The sequence below is a fragment of the Lolium rigidum genome, chromosome 5 (genome assembly GCF_022539505.1).
Source record: "Lolium rigidum isolate FL_2022 chromosome 5, APGP_CSIRO_Lrig_0.1, whole genome shotgun sequence".
NCBI classification, from domain to species: Eukaryota; Viridiplantae; Streptophyta; class Magnoliopsida; order Poales; family Poaceae; genus Lolium; species Lolium rigidum.
Genome location: NC_061512.1, coordinates 30,814,202 through 30,828,764, shown reverse-complemented (window position 1 = coordinate 30,828,764; position 14,563 = coordinate 30,814,202). Strand labels below are relative to the sequence as shown.

Sequence of the window (14,563 nt, the reverse complement as noted above, 5' to 3'; positions counted from 1 at the left end):
TTGTAAGCCGGATCCTATGAGCCCTTGAGGTAGAATCAACTCTCATTGTAATCACACACCTGTTAACCTTATAGTGAATTATAGCAGCAATAGGATATTGTCATCCTTGTGAGATCCGAAGCCAAGTAACTTGTCTCTTGCCGCCCCGGTAACTTCCATTTTTTGCTCTGGGAGGAGAGCTGTGGGAGGAGAATGGGGATTAGGGTTTTGGTATGGTGTTTTGTTCTGGGATCACCACAAAAAGGGCCTGCTGGGCATGCTGGGACTCTCGCTCCGCTTGGCCCAATTCTAAAATCGTTAGACAAAATCCAGCGCGGGAAATATTTCACGCTGCACAGCGCGGGAAATCCACTTGTTTGGCTTGGACTAGCTGTCTACCATTCTAGTTCAGTGAGTATACATGCTACCTCCGTTAAGAACTTTAGATGAACAAGTTTTATAAATGTAGTCAGAACTTACTAAGTTGACCAAATGTGAAGAAGAAAAAGAATAAACATCTATAACATGAAATTAATAGGTAATGATATTTTTACACTGAATCTACCAATATTGATTTGGTATCGTCAATTTTCATATTTTTATCTATAAATTTGGTTAAACCTAGAGAGTGTTGACTTTTCACTAAATTTATAATCCTTATTTATTGGAACGGAGGAATAATAATTTCATTTGGTAGAGGGAAATTAACAATGCAGTATATGTCCCTCAAAATAGAAAGACACGTAGCAAATACTTCTCTCTCCCTTGTAGCATCGGAGACTAAATAGACCTCAGTTTATTTCTCCTGAAAAAGTCAATGAATCGGGATGGTCGAGGGTGCCCTTGTGTCTCGCCGCCGTGAATAATGGTCAAATAGTGGATCGGGTAGAAGGGGCTCAGTTGAGGTAGTACCATGACAGTGGCATAAGGAGTAGGCCACTTAGCGCATGGTAAACACGATAAATCGGTGGAATAAAAAATTTCTATAAGTTAGATGAGATACATAGGAGGAGGTTGGTGCCAAGAATTGCACTCGTTCTTACCGACTGCGATGGGCTTAAGCAAAGAATTTTTGAATCGAGCTTGGTCATAGGCATCGTCGAGATAGTGGCACTCTGGAGTTGGTTAGATGTATTCTGTCGGATCGCAGCAAGCCGCTAATGTTCGATGTTGTCTCCGTCAGTGAAGGACACGATGAGAACAAGTCTTATATATAGCACGACAAGGGCCGGCAGCGGCGCCACAGCTCGCTACAAAAGTATTGTGTCCCTTCGAAATCAACATTATTTCTCGAAAACTATTTTAAGACTATTCAGTCCAAACTTTTATCAAATTTAAATGAATGTTAACTATGTTCAGATTTTACATCAAAGATAGTTCTAAATTTTGAGATAGTTATATTTTCCTAGATCATGGAAATTCAGTCAAAATGTGGTTCAAACCGTGTACCCTAGCTAGTACTACTACTACTCACTAGCTAACCAGGAAGAGGTGAAGACGCACAGGCCTATACCTAGTATTCAATATGGGCATGCATCACCCACGTCCATACCAGCTGCTGATATAGTCATATGCATGGATCGTATTCTACACTTTGACTAGCAAGTAACGTAGCTCTATATTACTACTAGTACGATACTACCCCTTTGCATCGATCAGTTCATTTGTGAGGGTTTCTTTTAATTATAAGCAAAATGCACAACTGGACCAAAAGAATGTTTAACACATGGTTTTGTGGTTTCAATTATTTCTTTCAAAATAGTTATTTAGAAACGACCCAAAGAAGAGGAAACTATAATCGGTATAGAGTACAAAAGTAGGCGTGAAACATTGAGATGGTGTCCCACTGGACTAGCTAGTTCAGTTAGTTTCCTAGCTAGATGGAGTCGTACGTTTTGTTAACTTACATGTACGTGTGCTGGATAAGTTTGACTTATCTCCAAACGTGAGCCATTGTGGTTGGCTATGCGAGTGTGTATATACGAGGCACAAGGGAGCCAAATCGATGGGCAAGAGATTGCAACTTGAGATACAGAGTGCTGAAAGATCAACTTACATGCAACACACACATCAAGAAACAAGGTTCCAAGAAACATAGCTTGAAGGCCGAGGCTCTCGTCCATCCGAACGATTAGAGAATTGGAGAAGACATGTCGAGAAGGTACACTATCGAAGAGTGACCTAGCCTTCATTAGCACATGGTTCACCATGGATGTAGAGTCATCCGCCTACACCTCCTACGAAGGCCCCTACTTTCTTGTCGTGACCGAAGGGCACCACGCCTTTGTGAGGCAGAGTAGCTCCTCAAAGAGCACGAAAGACTCACAAGACATATTGCCTAGGGAAAGAACCAACACGGACACCACATCAAGGAAACCCGCAGACATCATCGTTGATCGCCAAACCGACCACTCGTCAAGACGCAAGCATTAGACTGAGATCGCTGAAAGAAGACACACCGAGAAGAATGGCAAACCAAACACCATGAAAGGCAAGGCCATGCCTCTGCCTCATGGTAGTTAGCATGACCATGCCGTTGAAGAAGAGATCCCCATTCCATCCCGTCTAGGATCGGGGGTGTTTCACCACCGGCGGACACAAACCACACTAGGGCACGATAGGCAAAGAACACCGACCAAACACGGTGCCACGTAGCCTCAACAGAATTACTGCCACCAGTAGCCTCTTGACCACCGCACTGCTCCACCACCACCACCTCGTCCCAAAGCGACGCCTCCAAGGAGGAAACGACGCCAGCACGCCGCCGCCCAATCGGAAGGATTTTGGGTTTTCACCGTGGAGGAGGGGAAGGGAAGGGAGATAAACCTCAATGTCGCCTCCAAGAAGGGGAGCGGGGCACCGCGTCATTGTCGCCATGACCGCCACCACCAGCCAAGGGTTTCCCCTGATCAAACCCCCATCCCCGCCACCCCAAGGCTTTAGCACCGGTGAGAACGCCAGGATGGAGTTGCATTGGGGCAGGAACAAGACAGTGGAGAACCATTGTCTTTAGATCTAGGTAGAAGGTCGATGAGATCGACCAGTAGCCTCCGCCCCAAACAACCCGCGCGCTCGAGGAGGACGACCCATGCCGCCAGCGGCGCCGCCCTCAACTTCAGAGGCTTGATCCTACGGCTAGAGCTCTACCCGATAAGCGGGAGCAGCGAGATTCTCTCCGCCATGGTCCTTGATAGCAACGCACGAGCGAGCTCCTTGCGCGACGGAAAGGGAGAGGGGGATATGGAGAGTACGGGGATGCCTAGGCTAGGGTTTCCGCTGCCGCCCGAGTCGCCGCAGAGTGGAGGGACGTGGGGGTCCAGTGAGTTTTTCCAGCTACATGCAAGAATAGCAATTGACTATATATTCACGTTGCAACTAAACTATGTATGCATCAATTGTCAACGACTTGCTCTATCATTGCCCGCGCTGGTTTTATAAAGTTTGAGCCATGCGGGTCACAAGTCACAACTGAGGAGACGAAATTTGGAAGACCAAAATTAGCACCGAAAACACAAAACGCATTCACGCCTTGCACTTTCCCAAGGCACGCATTTACACTTCCCAACGCACCCACCTCTCTCCTCGATCCCCAATGACGACGCCGCCACTCCTCGTTTCCCCAAACACACCACACACCCACCCACCCCTGTTCTTCCCCTCTAGCGATTCCTCGCGATCCAGCGCCCCCGGACCAACCCGCCGCCTCCATGTATCCTGCCGCCGGCGGTGAAGTCCCCAAGCTCCTTCCGCTGGCCACCTCTTCGGCATGCTGCTGCCGGTCACATCGTCAGCCATCTGTTGCCCGGTGAGCCTCCATCGTCCCTCCTGCATCTATTTCCCCCAACAAAATGTCTCCTTTTTGCTGTTGGATTCAACGTTTGCATCGGCAGTGCATTGGGCATGCACGCATGGAGTAGATGAAAATCCATTTGCTGAATCAAAAACTCGTGTTGTGCGTAGGCTGCTCCGTACTTGCATATTTTCCACACATGGGCGTGCTCCATTTTTTTTTTACTCTGTTTACTTGGACATAACCAAAAAATATATAGCTGTAATTTGTGTTGTTCTGCCCCTTGTTGTCTCACTAGTGTACAAGGCGGAGGATTTTGATTGGTTTCGCTATGCTTGTCAGCAGCAGGCCTCCAGTCCATTCCTCGCATTCTATTTGGATGCACTCCTCTGTTTTCGCTTTGTTGTTCATGGATAAAGTCTAGTACGTATGCGTCCCTAATAGCTAGCTACATCGGAAATTGTTAGTGCTACTGCCAATTATTCTTTTTCTGAAACACGGAGTTGTTGATTTCAAGTCGCGAGTTGTGTGTGCTTTAATTATAATCTCAAGTTGGGAAAAATAGGGAGTTTGATTTGAGTTTTCAGAGAACTTCGTTTTGATTTCAGTTTCATGCTTGTGCATGTAAGCCTAGTAGCACACACAGGCTGCATTTTATTATCATGGTCATAGGTGTTCAATTGTTCATTTTCTTATCATGCAAATAGGATTCAGCCTTAGATAAATTTTCTTTATTTTGTCTGTGACTGTTCAGCACTATGACAAGTGAATATTTGTCTGAAAATGAATCTGAACATTTGCCAGAGAAGATGATTTTGTATCAATCAGTTGCTCCTGATTCATCATTAGGGCACATTACTAGGTTCTACAGCCAGGCAAGATCGTTTTTATTTCTTGCATGGACTCTTGTAGAAAGAAGCGTTTCCGTTTCTTGCATGGATTCTTTCAGTAAGAACCGTACTCATTTCTTGCATGGGATCTTATACTAAGAAGCATTACAGAATAACTGACAATTGGCATAGGGGTGACTCTGTTACTAGTTATATAGGTCATGCTGCTATTGCCACTGTCATTGATGCGTGCGTTGGAACCTTGGAATTGTATATAGTATAAAAATAGGTTTGTGAACCAGTTTTGAGTTTTAAACTTCTACGGAGTTGTCAGTCAACTAAAAAATCATTGTATTTCTTGTTGTCTCACTAGTGTACAAGGTGGAGGACTTTGATTGGTTTTGCTATGCTTGTCAGCAGCAGGCCTGCAATATATTCCTCTCTCTATTTCGATGTGCATATATGTTTAGCCTTGTTGTTCATGGATAAAGTCTTGTACTCATGTGTCTCTAATAGCTAGCTACATTTGAAATTGTTAGTGCTACTGCCAATTATCCTTTTTCTGAAACATAGAGTTGTTAATTTCAAGTTGAGAGTTGTGTGCTTTAATTATAATTTCAAGTCGACAAATAGTGAGTTTGAATTGTGTTTCCAGATAACTTTCTTTTGATTTCAGTTTCATGCTTGTGCATCGAAGCCTAGTAGCACACCCACACTGCATTTTCTTATCATGGTCAGAGGTTTTCAATTGTTTACTTTTCTGTGTATACTTGTGTCATGCAAATAGGAATCAGGTTCTGTTCAGCACTATGACAAGTGAATACTTGTTTCTAAACGAATTTGAACCTTTGCGAGAGAAGATGATTTGCTATCACTATGTTGCTGTTGATTCATCATTAGGACACATCAGTAGGTTCTACAGCCAGGCAGGAGCGTCTTCATTTCTTGCATGGACTCTTGTAGTAAGAAGCGTTTCCATTTCTTGCAGGGATTCTTGCAGTAAGAAGCATTCTCATTGGGCTCCTATAGTAAGAAGCGTTACGGGATAATTGACAATTGGTGTAGGGGCGACTCTGTTTCTAATTATACTGGTCATGCTTCTATTCTTACTGTCATTGATGTCTAGGATTTTTTTGGTTGACTGGCAACTCATTAGAAGTTAAAAACTCGAAACCGGGTCACAATCCTGTTATTATACTAGATATAATTCCACGGTCATGTTGGCTTACTGGGTAAAACTGGAGACTAGCCATTTTTTTTCATGGTTTCTTGCCAAATATTAACTTGTATTGTCCGTAATATTTTCTTGTGTTTACTTTCACTGCTAGTGCTTGTATAATAACTAGTTTAATTTTTTGTTTTATAGCAAAGTCGTTCATCTCATACCTGTTAACTGTCTGATTTTCACCATCACTTAGCACACTAGTCTCTTATCCGAATTTCCAAATTGCACCCACACTTGATTTTTTTTTTGCAGCAACTCAGTTCCTTATATATTATTTCAAACTTGGAATTGTAGGTAGCTGTGTATAAATTTATATGCGAAGACACTATCAAGGAGAAAAATATTGCAAGGCAAAGCAGAAAAAAATAGTACAAGAGTTGGTAATGAACGGGAAACAAGTCCAGGATGATCATCTGATGAGATAAGAGGATATAGTTTCATTACTTCTTGACGATAAACAGATCGCACACAAATTGAAAGAAATAGTAATGCAGGTAATTACTCCACCAATTTGTAAGTAGAGGACATTTTAGGCTTGCTACCTTAGTTCTTATTCGAGAATAGATGATGTTTAACAACTTCAGGTGATTTTGTCTGTGGTATTTCCTGATATGCTCTTCTCTTTATCAAAATTTATCGATAGTGTGAGGTGTGTTTGTTGTGCATGCATCATTTGACGTACAAGGGCATATGATATATCATTGATGGTATATTACTTGCATCAAAGATGCTATATTATTGATTGTATAATACTTGCATTGAAGATGCTCATTTTACTCAACACAAGCATGTCTTGAAGTAACTAATATAGTTGGTCGTTTCGACCAGATCCCTAATCCTAGTGTCCAAAGCTAACAATAATATTAGTCATACTAATACATGATTTAACTCTTGTGTATGTATTTGTTGTTGGCAAATGATAATACCGTGGCATATAACGGATCTGGTTCCATATTTAATTTGGCGGAGTGTTTTTTTGTACCGTAGCATTCTTATGTAGCATGTATGTTTTATTACCTTAATGAACTATTCATTGTTTTCTTAAATACTTGCTGAGGTATTTTGTATAAGATCACTCTTATGCGAGTGACTCAAGTTTCAGGTCCTCATAATTCTACCTTATGTTCCTTGCTATTCTAGTTTGCAAAAACTCCGTGGACTGATTCTCATCACACTATTATGATAAGCCTTGCATCTTCTAACAGGAAATAATGTTCTTTGATCCTAAAGCTGTATGATCCTTTTTTATACCTCATGTATCTTTTACTTTATGTGCTAAGGTTCGCTTCCATCTCGACAGTTCATTTCAATGTGAGTTCATTTCGACTTGACCCGGCCGTTCCGGCTCTGGGAGTGCTGCTGCTGCTAAGCTGGCCATGGCCTCTTGTCGCCCGTCGTAAGCATTTGATCCATGATATGATTACGTCACTGAGTCGGTGTCCGACAATACAAACATGCCCATGGACACGGAGGAGCAGCAATCTAGTGCCTCAGGTCTGAGATGGGCACAACGTGAGTAACTTCTCCATTGTGCTGCATTAAATGTTGCTTCAAACATTTTGCTATTTGTTGGTGATTGATCGCTATGCATTTACGTGTGCCATGCATACACTGATGGATGCCTAGGCGTGGGGCCAAAATTCCAATTTATATTGTGTTTCCAAATCACCCTTTTGAAGCTCTGGAAGTACAAGTTCTACTAAATTGTCGCCATATTTTTCTCTTGTCCTGTGGTTGCTGTAGGATTAGAATTTGTCTGCAGAACACACCTGTTGTTTTGGTGGATTTGACATGTACTTTAACACTTGTGTATGTATTTCCTGCTGACAAATGATAACTATGCTACATATAATGGATCTGGTGCCATCTATAAATTTGTGGAATGTTTGCAGTACTGTAGCATTTCTTATGTACCATGTATGTTTTATTACCTTAATAAACTATTCATTGTTTTCTTAACTACTTGCTAATGTATGCATCAGAACACTCCAATATGAGTGACTGGAGTTTCAAGTCCTCATAATTTTACCTTATGTTACATGCTATTCTAGTTCGCAAAAACTCCATGGGCTGATACGTATAAAAGTATTATGATAAGCCTTATATCTTCTAACAGAAAATACAAGTTTTCTTTGATCTTAAAGTTGTATGATTTTTTCAGACCTCATGTATCTTTTTTTGAATGCTTTGGAACTGACCAAGTCATCTCACTACTCACTTGTATATTATCAGGCCCACCAACGTTCCTCACCGACTGTCTATGCGCCGCGGCTCGCATCATCTGCTCCCGCTCGTTGGCGGTTCATTTTGGCGTGACTTGGCCATTCCGTCCCTGGGAGTGATGCTGGCCATGGTCTCCTGTCGCCAGTTGTAAGCAGCTGCTCCATGATATGATCACGCTGCCGAGTTGGTGTCCGAGAATGCCGACATTCCCATGTACATGGAGGAGCAGCAATCTGGTGCCTCAGGTCTGATTTGGGCACACCGTGATTAACTTCTCCATTGTGATGCGATAAATGTTGCTTCGATCATTTTGCGATTTGTTGGTTATTGATCACTATGCATTTACGTGTGTGTCATGCATACACGGATGACGGATGGGTCCCTGCACCGATATTGCAGCTAACCATACATGCTATTTGGGTCATCTACGCCTATGAGTAATCTTGATCCTGTGAAAATGCTTATAGTTAGTCCACCTCTTTTCCTTGTACCTGCAGCTGCACAACTTCATCATCTTTTTCTACTTATGATTTAAATCAATGTGGATATTGTTAGCTTTATGAGTTGCTTAATTAATTGCATGATTTTTCTGAAACGTATATCTGATAATTATGCAACCTTTGATTTTGCTTTCTCTTTTTTTTTTTGACATACTTGAGTGACTTCTTGTCTTCTTGTTACTGACATGAAATGCTTGATGGCAGGATTCTGGAAAGCTGAAAATCACCGTGTGCTCCTATTTTGCTCAGATGACTAAAATGGTGGTCATCCTTGAGCCGCATTAGGAAAAAAGTTCACATTTTGCTTCGGATAGTTAAAACAACCTGGGAGCTGCATATTCTTCACGTTCCTGCATAAGTTATTGTGAACCCTGGACTGTATGGTCGACTGTTGACGTTCTTGTTTTGGCCTAGAGCATGTTGATCTATCGATGTCCAGGTATAGCTGGCTTTCCTTTTCCAAAGCATCAGTCTGTAGCTGGCTGGTTTAATTCTCTGATTTCTTTCTCAATTTTTTAGCTACATGCTAGTATATTACACACTGATTATTAAATACCTGATTTTCGAGTCCTCTTTTGCACCATCAGCCTGTGTTATAAATCAAATAACATTAGAAGCTTGCAACTTTCTATAAATCTTGAACTATTTTTTTTTTTGTAATTCCTTTGGCACTAGGTTGTTAATATATGGTGCTATTTATTGTTGCTGCTATTGAGCTTTGATCTAGATGCTTGTGTACTGACTGAATTTTGTTGTCACGTCTTTCACCAGGGAGGAGAGATCAGTCCATGATGGGGACTCGTGGAGCTCCAGGCGTGGTCCTGGTGGCCGGCGGGGACGAGGAAGGCGGCGTGGTGGTGGGGCTTGGCAACGGCAGGTGACCCCGGCGTCACATGAATGGCGGTGGGGAGCCGCAGTGGAAGAACCTATGGTCGCATGTCGGGCTGCTGCTACAGGTGTCAATGCGGAGCAAAAACTGTTGTCTTTCCCGACCTGCAACTCCAACCTTGCCACCGGCCATGTCCCCGACCTGCTACTGCCAGTCACTACGCCAGGGGCCTTCTCCTTTATGATGACAACTTTTGCCACAACACCAGGGGTAGCAAGGTATGTCTCGTCCACACCAACCAAGACGGCGACGATGGCACACATGTAACTACTCACACATGCCCAAGGCCGTGTGTGACACACATGTAGATGCTAGCGGTTGCAGATACATGTCATGTTCCGGAACAACCAAACAAAAATTGTTATTTTTATTTGCCTTTGCTTCACTATTTTTTCACCTGAGTGTCTGATTGCCACTCATTAGCTAGGCTTGGTGGGTTCTAGTGTATTTTGGATAGTGTTGGTCCATTCCAGATGTAGCTAGTTTACCATATATTGGATGTGTTAGTATCTCTAGCCTCACTTTCATGAAGAAGAGGATGACACTAGGAGAGTTGGGGCAATTTTCGTTGGTTTATTTCACACACATCTCACACAATGCCATAACCAACCTGAGGGTTGGGGATACAGATATATAGCTGCTAGCCAGCCACGAATATGCTAAGATGCTAGTCTAACTGCCAGTCCTTGATGCCCCTAAAAGCAGTCAAGGGTGCTGCTAACTGCTAGTCCTTGATGCCCCTAAAAAGGCAGTCAAAGATACTTTCCTATCCTAACAGCAGTCCTTCACAAGGACCATGTATGCTGCAGCCAGTCCTCCACAGGACCATGTGCAGCAGCCTCCACAGAGACAACAATACAGGGACTTTATCCAACATTCTCCCCCTAAGTCTTGTACGTCGTCTTGTGGGAGCGGTGAGCCATCCTGAGCCGTACAAGTCCTTGTGCACGAGCTCGAGCCTCTCCTTGGCTCGGAAGCTCGCCCGGACGTCGCAGAACTGCACCACATGGTCGAGGCACAGCAGGCCTCGCACCATCTCCGTGTCACTGAGACGCTTCAGGGCCTCAAGATGAGGATGCTCGAAGCGCTCGTGCCACTGCCACGCCTCGTCCTCCCGACGAGCAGCGAGACAGAGGGGTTGTGCCACCTGCACATCAAGAACATAGAGGCGATTTGTGCCTCTAGTTACCTTGGCAAGCAGGCGACGGTGGCGATCCCAGATGCGCAGAACTCCGCTCTCGATCAGCACGCGGGAGCCGTTCTCATCCAGCTGTCCCAGGCTGATGATGGAGTTCCTCAGCGCGGGAATGTAGTAGACACCAGTGAGCAACCAATGCTCTCCAGTCTTGGCGGTGAAGGTGACGGAGCCGACACCCTTAATCTCCACGGCGGAGGCATCCCCAAACTTGACGGAGCCTCGCACGTCGGAGTCAAGGTCGGCGAAGAACTCCCGTCGACCGGTCATGTGGTGGGTGGCGCCGGTGTCGAGGCACCACCCGCCTGTCTTGTTGACACCGACAACCAAAGGTTGAACTTTTCTCTTTGGTCATGCTGTAATCGGTTGCTGCCATGCTATCAAGTAGTGTTCTGCATGGTTCCTTGGGTTGTGAGCTTCGTGCCACACCCTTATGTGTGCTTTCTGCCCATTATTAAATGGTGTTTCATGAAATGTGTGCATTTGCTTGTTGTAACTTTGCTATCAATCTGATAAGAAGAGTTGTTGCTAGGATTTGGTAATGGAGCCCATCCTGTGTGCTGTTTAGGATTCGTTGATCTCTGTTTTTGTTCAAGTAATACATGCATATTGGCATGCATGTTTTCATCGTATTTTTACCACTACTAGATCAATTGGTTATTCCATGCTATATTTGATTGTACTGCAAGCAAAATTCAGTGTTAATATGAATTGCTTATGTTGAGCTAGACATATATGTACGTAGCAATTATACGATGTTGATGCAGATTATCGAACGTATCTTGCCAAACAAACAAATAGTGGAAAAGGAATGTTCTGAAATTGCGAAAGAACACTTGGCAAGTTTTGAAACACTGGCAAATTATTGCCAGAAACATTCCAAAGCATCACAGAAATTTTGCTGCTTTGTTTCAAAAAAAGGGCAAATGTATGCTAAATACTAGTCTGAGAATTTGTACTACGTTTTCTTTTCCACTTATTCTGAGAAGTTCTATAGTACGGTAGTACCTTGTTAGGACCAGCCTTCAGTTTAATAGATCCCTCGTGTTCGTTCTTGTAATAGATACAAATGGTTAACAAGTATTTTTGGTTGGATGCTGAATTTACAAAACCGAAAATGCCCCTTCTCAGGTTTGAGTTCATGAGGAGAGCCAGCGCGGCGCAATCAACAGGGAATGGATGGTAAAATTATTATCTCACCATACCTTGTGAGTAGCTCTAGATGGACATGCTTGAAACTAGGTATTAATATGCTTAGTACGAAGTTTCTTGCTCTTGAGTCCTACGCTGATTGATTTGTTCTTTTATGGCAGTTTAGCAGTTTGGGATCTTGCCAACCTGATAAAGCCAATCGACATTGTCACTTTGGAACTTCTAGTGATACTCCTCTCTATTGTTCCTAATTTTTGTGTGGAGAGTCTCAACTGATTGGTATGTACTGAATAATCCTCGAATTCATCTGTAGGGGTGCTTTCTAGATACATAACGGTGACAATTCATATGTGAAATTACAAGTTTCATCAGAGCGAATGTGAAATTGTCCTCAGCTAGATTTCTATATAAGTACATGTGAAATTTTCCTTCCTGCATGTCAACTTCATTCGTTGTTAGCTATTGTGAACGACCATCTCTGAAATGGTTGGGCAACATGCTTGGAAATTGATAATTGTGTTTATCAATGATAAAATGGAGTCTAATTCAATATTTGTGGTGTACTGTATGCCAACTCTTTCTTTCGGTTCTCATGTAGTAATAATGTGAATATATAAATTTATTTCTTTTGCCATGTTTAATATAGAGCTGATGGATTTTTTGGTTTGACATAGCAGCAAGATAGTTGGTGAAGTGGATTGAAATATAGAGTTGTTGGATTTTTTTGTTTGTCTTGGATGAATTTATTTGAATTTGACAAAATATGTATTATATTATCGTCGGTACCAATCTATAGAATCATGTGTTGTTGTTGGGTTCTACATACTCCTTTCTTTGTAATGCTGTCAGAGTGAATGAGCATGACCTTTTAAAATTCATTTGCTATACATAGTCAGTGCTGAAACTTGTATGCTTTCAGGCCCTCCGACCAGCTATGCAGTGCTGATGCTCTTGGGCTAACCGAGGCCTCCCACACCCTGCTTCGACTACCTTCTCGGCGTGGCGACGGTGACGCTCAACCTCTGCTACATGCTCTCCGGTGAGCTACTAGTTTACCCCTTCTGTTTTCTGGCTCCTGTGTTCTCTGTGATTGGCTGTACTTATGCTCAAGCCGATGACCCTCGGTTCCTAGCTCTCTTTATCATTGGACCACTGTATGTTGTTGCATGAGTAGAATTTTATCGAGGCATGAAGATGATGCATGGTGAATCTGATGTTTCACTATTCATCTCTATTATGAATCCGAAAGAAAAAGAATTGATAGAATCCAAAGTTGATCTGTTTGTATTTACTTGTGGGAATCTGATCTGTTTGTATTTACTTGTGGGAATGAATGAATGAACAGGTTAGTCCATGATGGGAACCATATTGTGCTCCTCGTGGAGTTCCAGGCGTGGTCCTGGTGGCCAGCGTGATGGTGGGGTCAGCAGTGGTGGTTGACCTCGGCGCCGCTGGAATGGCGGTGGAGAGCCGCAGAGAAAGAGTTGGTGGTCGTCTACCAGGCTGCTGCGGGCGTCCATGCGGAGCAAAAGTTGTTGTCTTTCCCTACCTGCAACTCCAACTTGCCGCTGGCCACGTCCCCGACCTGCTACTGCTGGCCACCACGCCAGGGGCCTCCGACTTTGCGACGGCAGCTCCTTCTCTAGCACCAGGGGTAGCAAGTGACCTTGTGCTTGGGTGGTGGACGAGATCTTGTTGGACAAGATGAAGGTTGACAAGAAGCAGATTGGTTAATCCAGCGAAACAAGGTACCTTACCTGCTGCTCCTCTGTTTTCTTTTCATTGCCGAGCTATCGATCCTTGGGTGTTGCTGGCATGCATGAATGTTTTGGTTGTTAACCAGATAGTGAGTTAGTTCTTGCCATGTTGTGTATACGTGCCAATCCAGAGATGATACAATCTGAGGGAGGGTAACACATACATACATGCATGTGATGTCCTTTCTTTTTTGTTTGAAATTTATTACCAAGGATTATATATGCACATAGTGTGGTACAGAGAAATCACCACATAATAATGGTTAAAAAAAAGGATCATCCTAGTATTGCCTTGTAAATTAGAAATTTTCTTGCTGCTTGTATAATCTCCATGCACTCATTGCCATGTTAATGAATTAGATGCTTCTACAGCTGATGGAGGGAGGACAGCAAGCCTGCTTGAGGGAGGACAGCAAGCCGATGACCCTCGGTTCCTAGCTCTCTTTATCATTGGACCAACTGTATGTTGTTGCATGAGTAGAATTTTATTGAGGCATGAAGATGATGCATAGTGAATCTGATGTTTCACTATTCATCTCTATTATGATTCTTGAACTCTTGTGCCCAACTACCTTTATATACAACCATATGACCTTGGTTAGTCCAGTTTCCTTTATATGCATTCTGGTTGTTAGCATCTAGAACCCTTTTCATTAAATTAACGAAGATCATACTACTGATTTCTTTGACCTCTCGGCAGGGCTTGTGTATATGCTGCGATGGCTGGCTGGGAAGAAGATGGGTGGCGGAGTATATGGATGGCAAGTTGGCTCTGGGTGAGAAGCAGCAACTTGAGGACTCGGTGGCCCTTGGTTCAACAAAAGGGAGGAGCAACAACATCTTGAGGACTCGGTGACCAAGGGAGTAGCAGCCTTGAACACTCGGAGTGGTGCTGCGGCAGCGACTACTTCGCCTCTTGCTGGCCATCGCCCATGTACATCCTCTTGTTGTCGCTGGAGAAGTAGTTAAGCTGTGAAGCTTGGGTGCAGCCTTGAGTCATGTAAATAGCTTGATTATGATGAG

At 43.4% G+C, this 14,563-nt stretch overlaps 1 long non-coding RNA gene across 2 annotated transcripts; it reads left to right on the top strand.

Annotated features, from left to right (window-relative positions):
• The first annotated feature begins 4,972 nt into the window (after positions 1–4,972).
• Positions 4,973–8,921, top strand: LOC124654068. 2 transcript variants are annotated; one of them, XR_006988190.1, is made up of 4 exons: positions 4,973–6,318; positions 7,105–7,336; positions 8,057–8,292; positions 8,752–8,921. It is a non-coding gene; the product is annotated as an uncharacterized LOC124654068 (long non-coding RNA). The 2 variants fall into 2 exon arrangements; XR_006988191.1 differs by having other exon boundaries at positions 7,125–7,336; positions 8,752–8,920.
• The last annotated feature ends 5,642 nt before the right edge of the window (positions 8,922–14,563 follow it).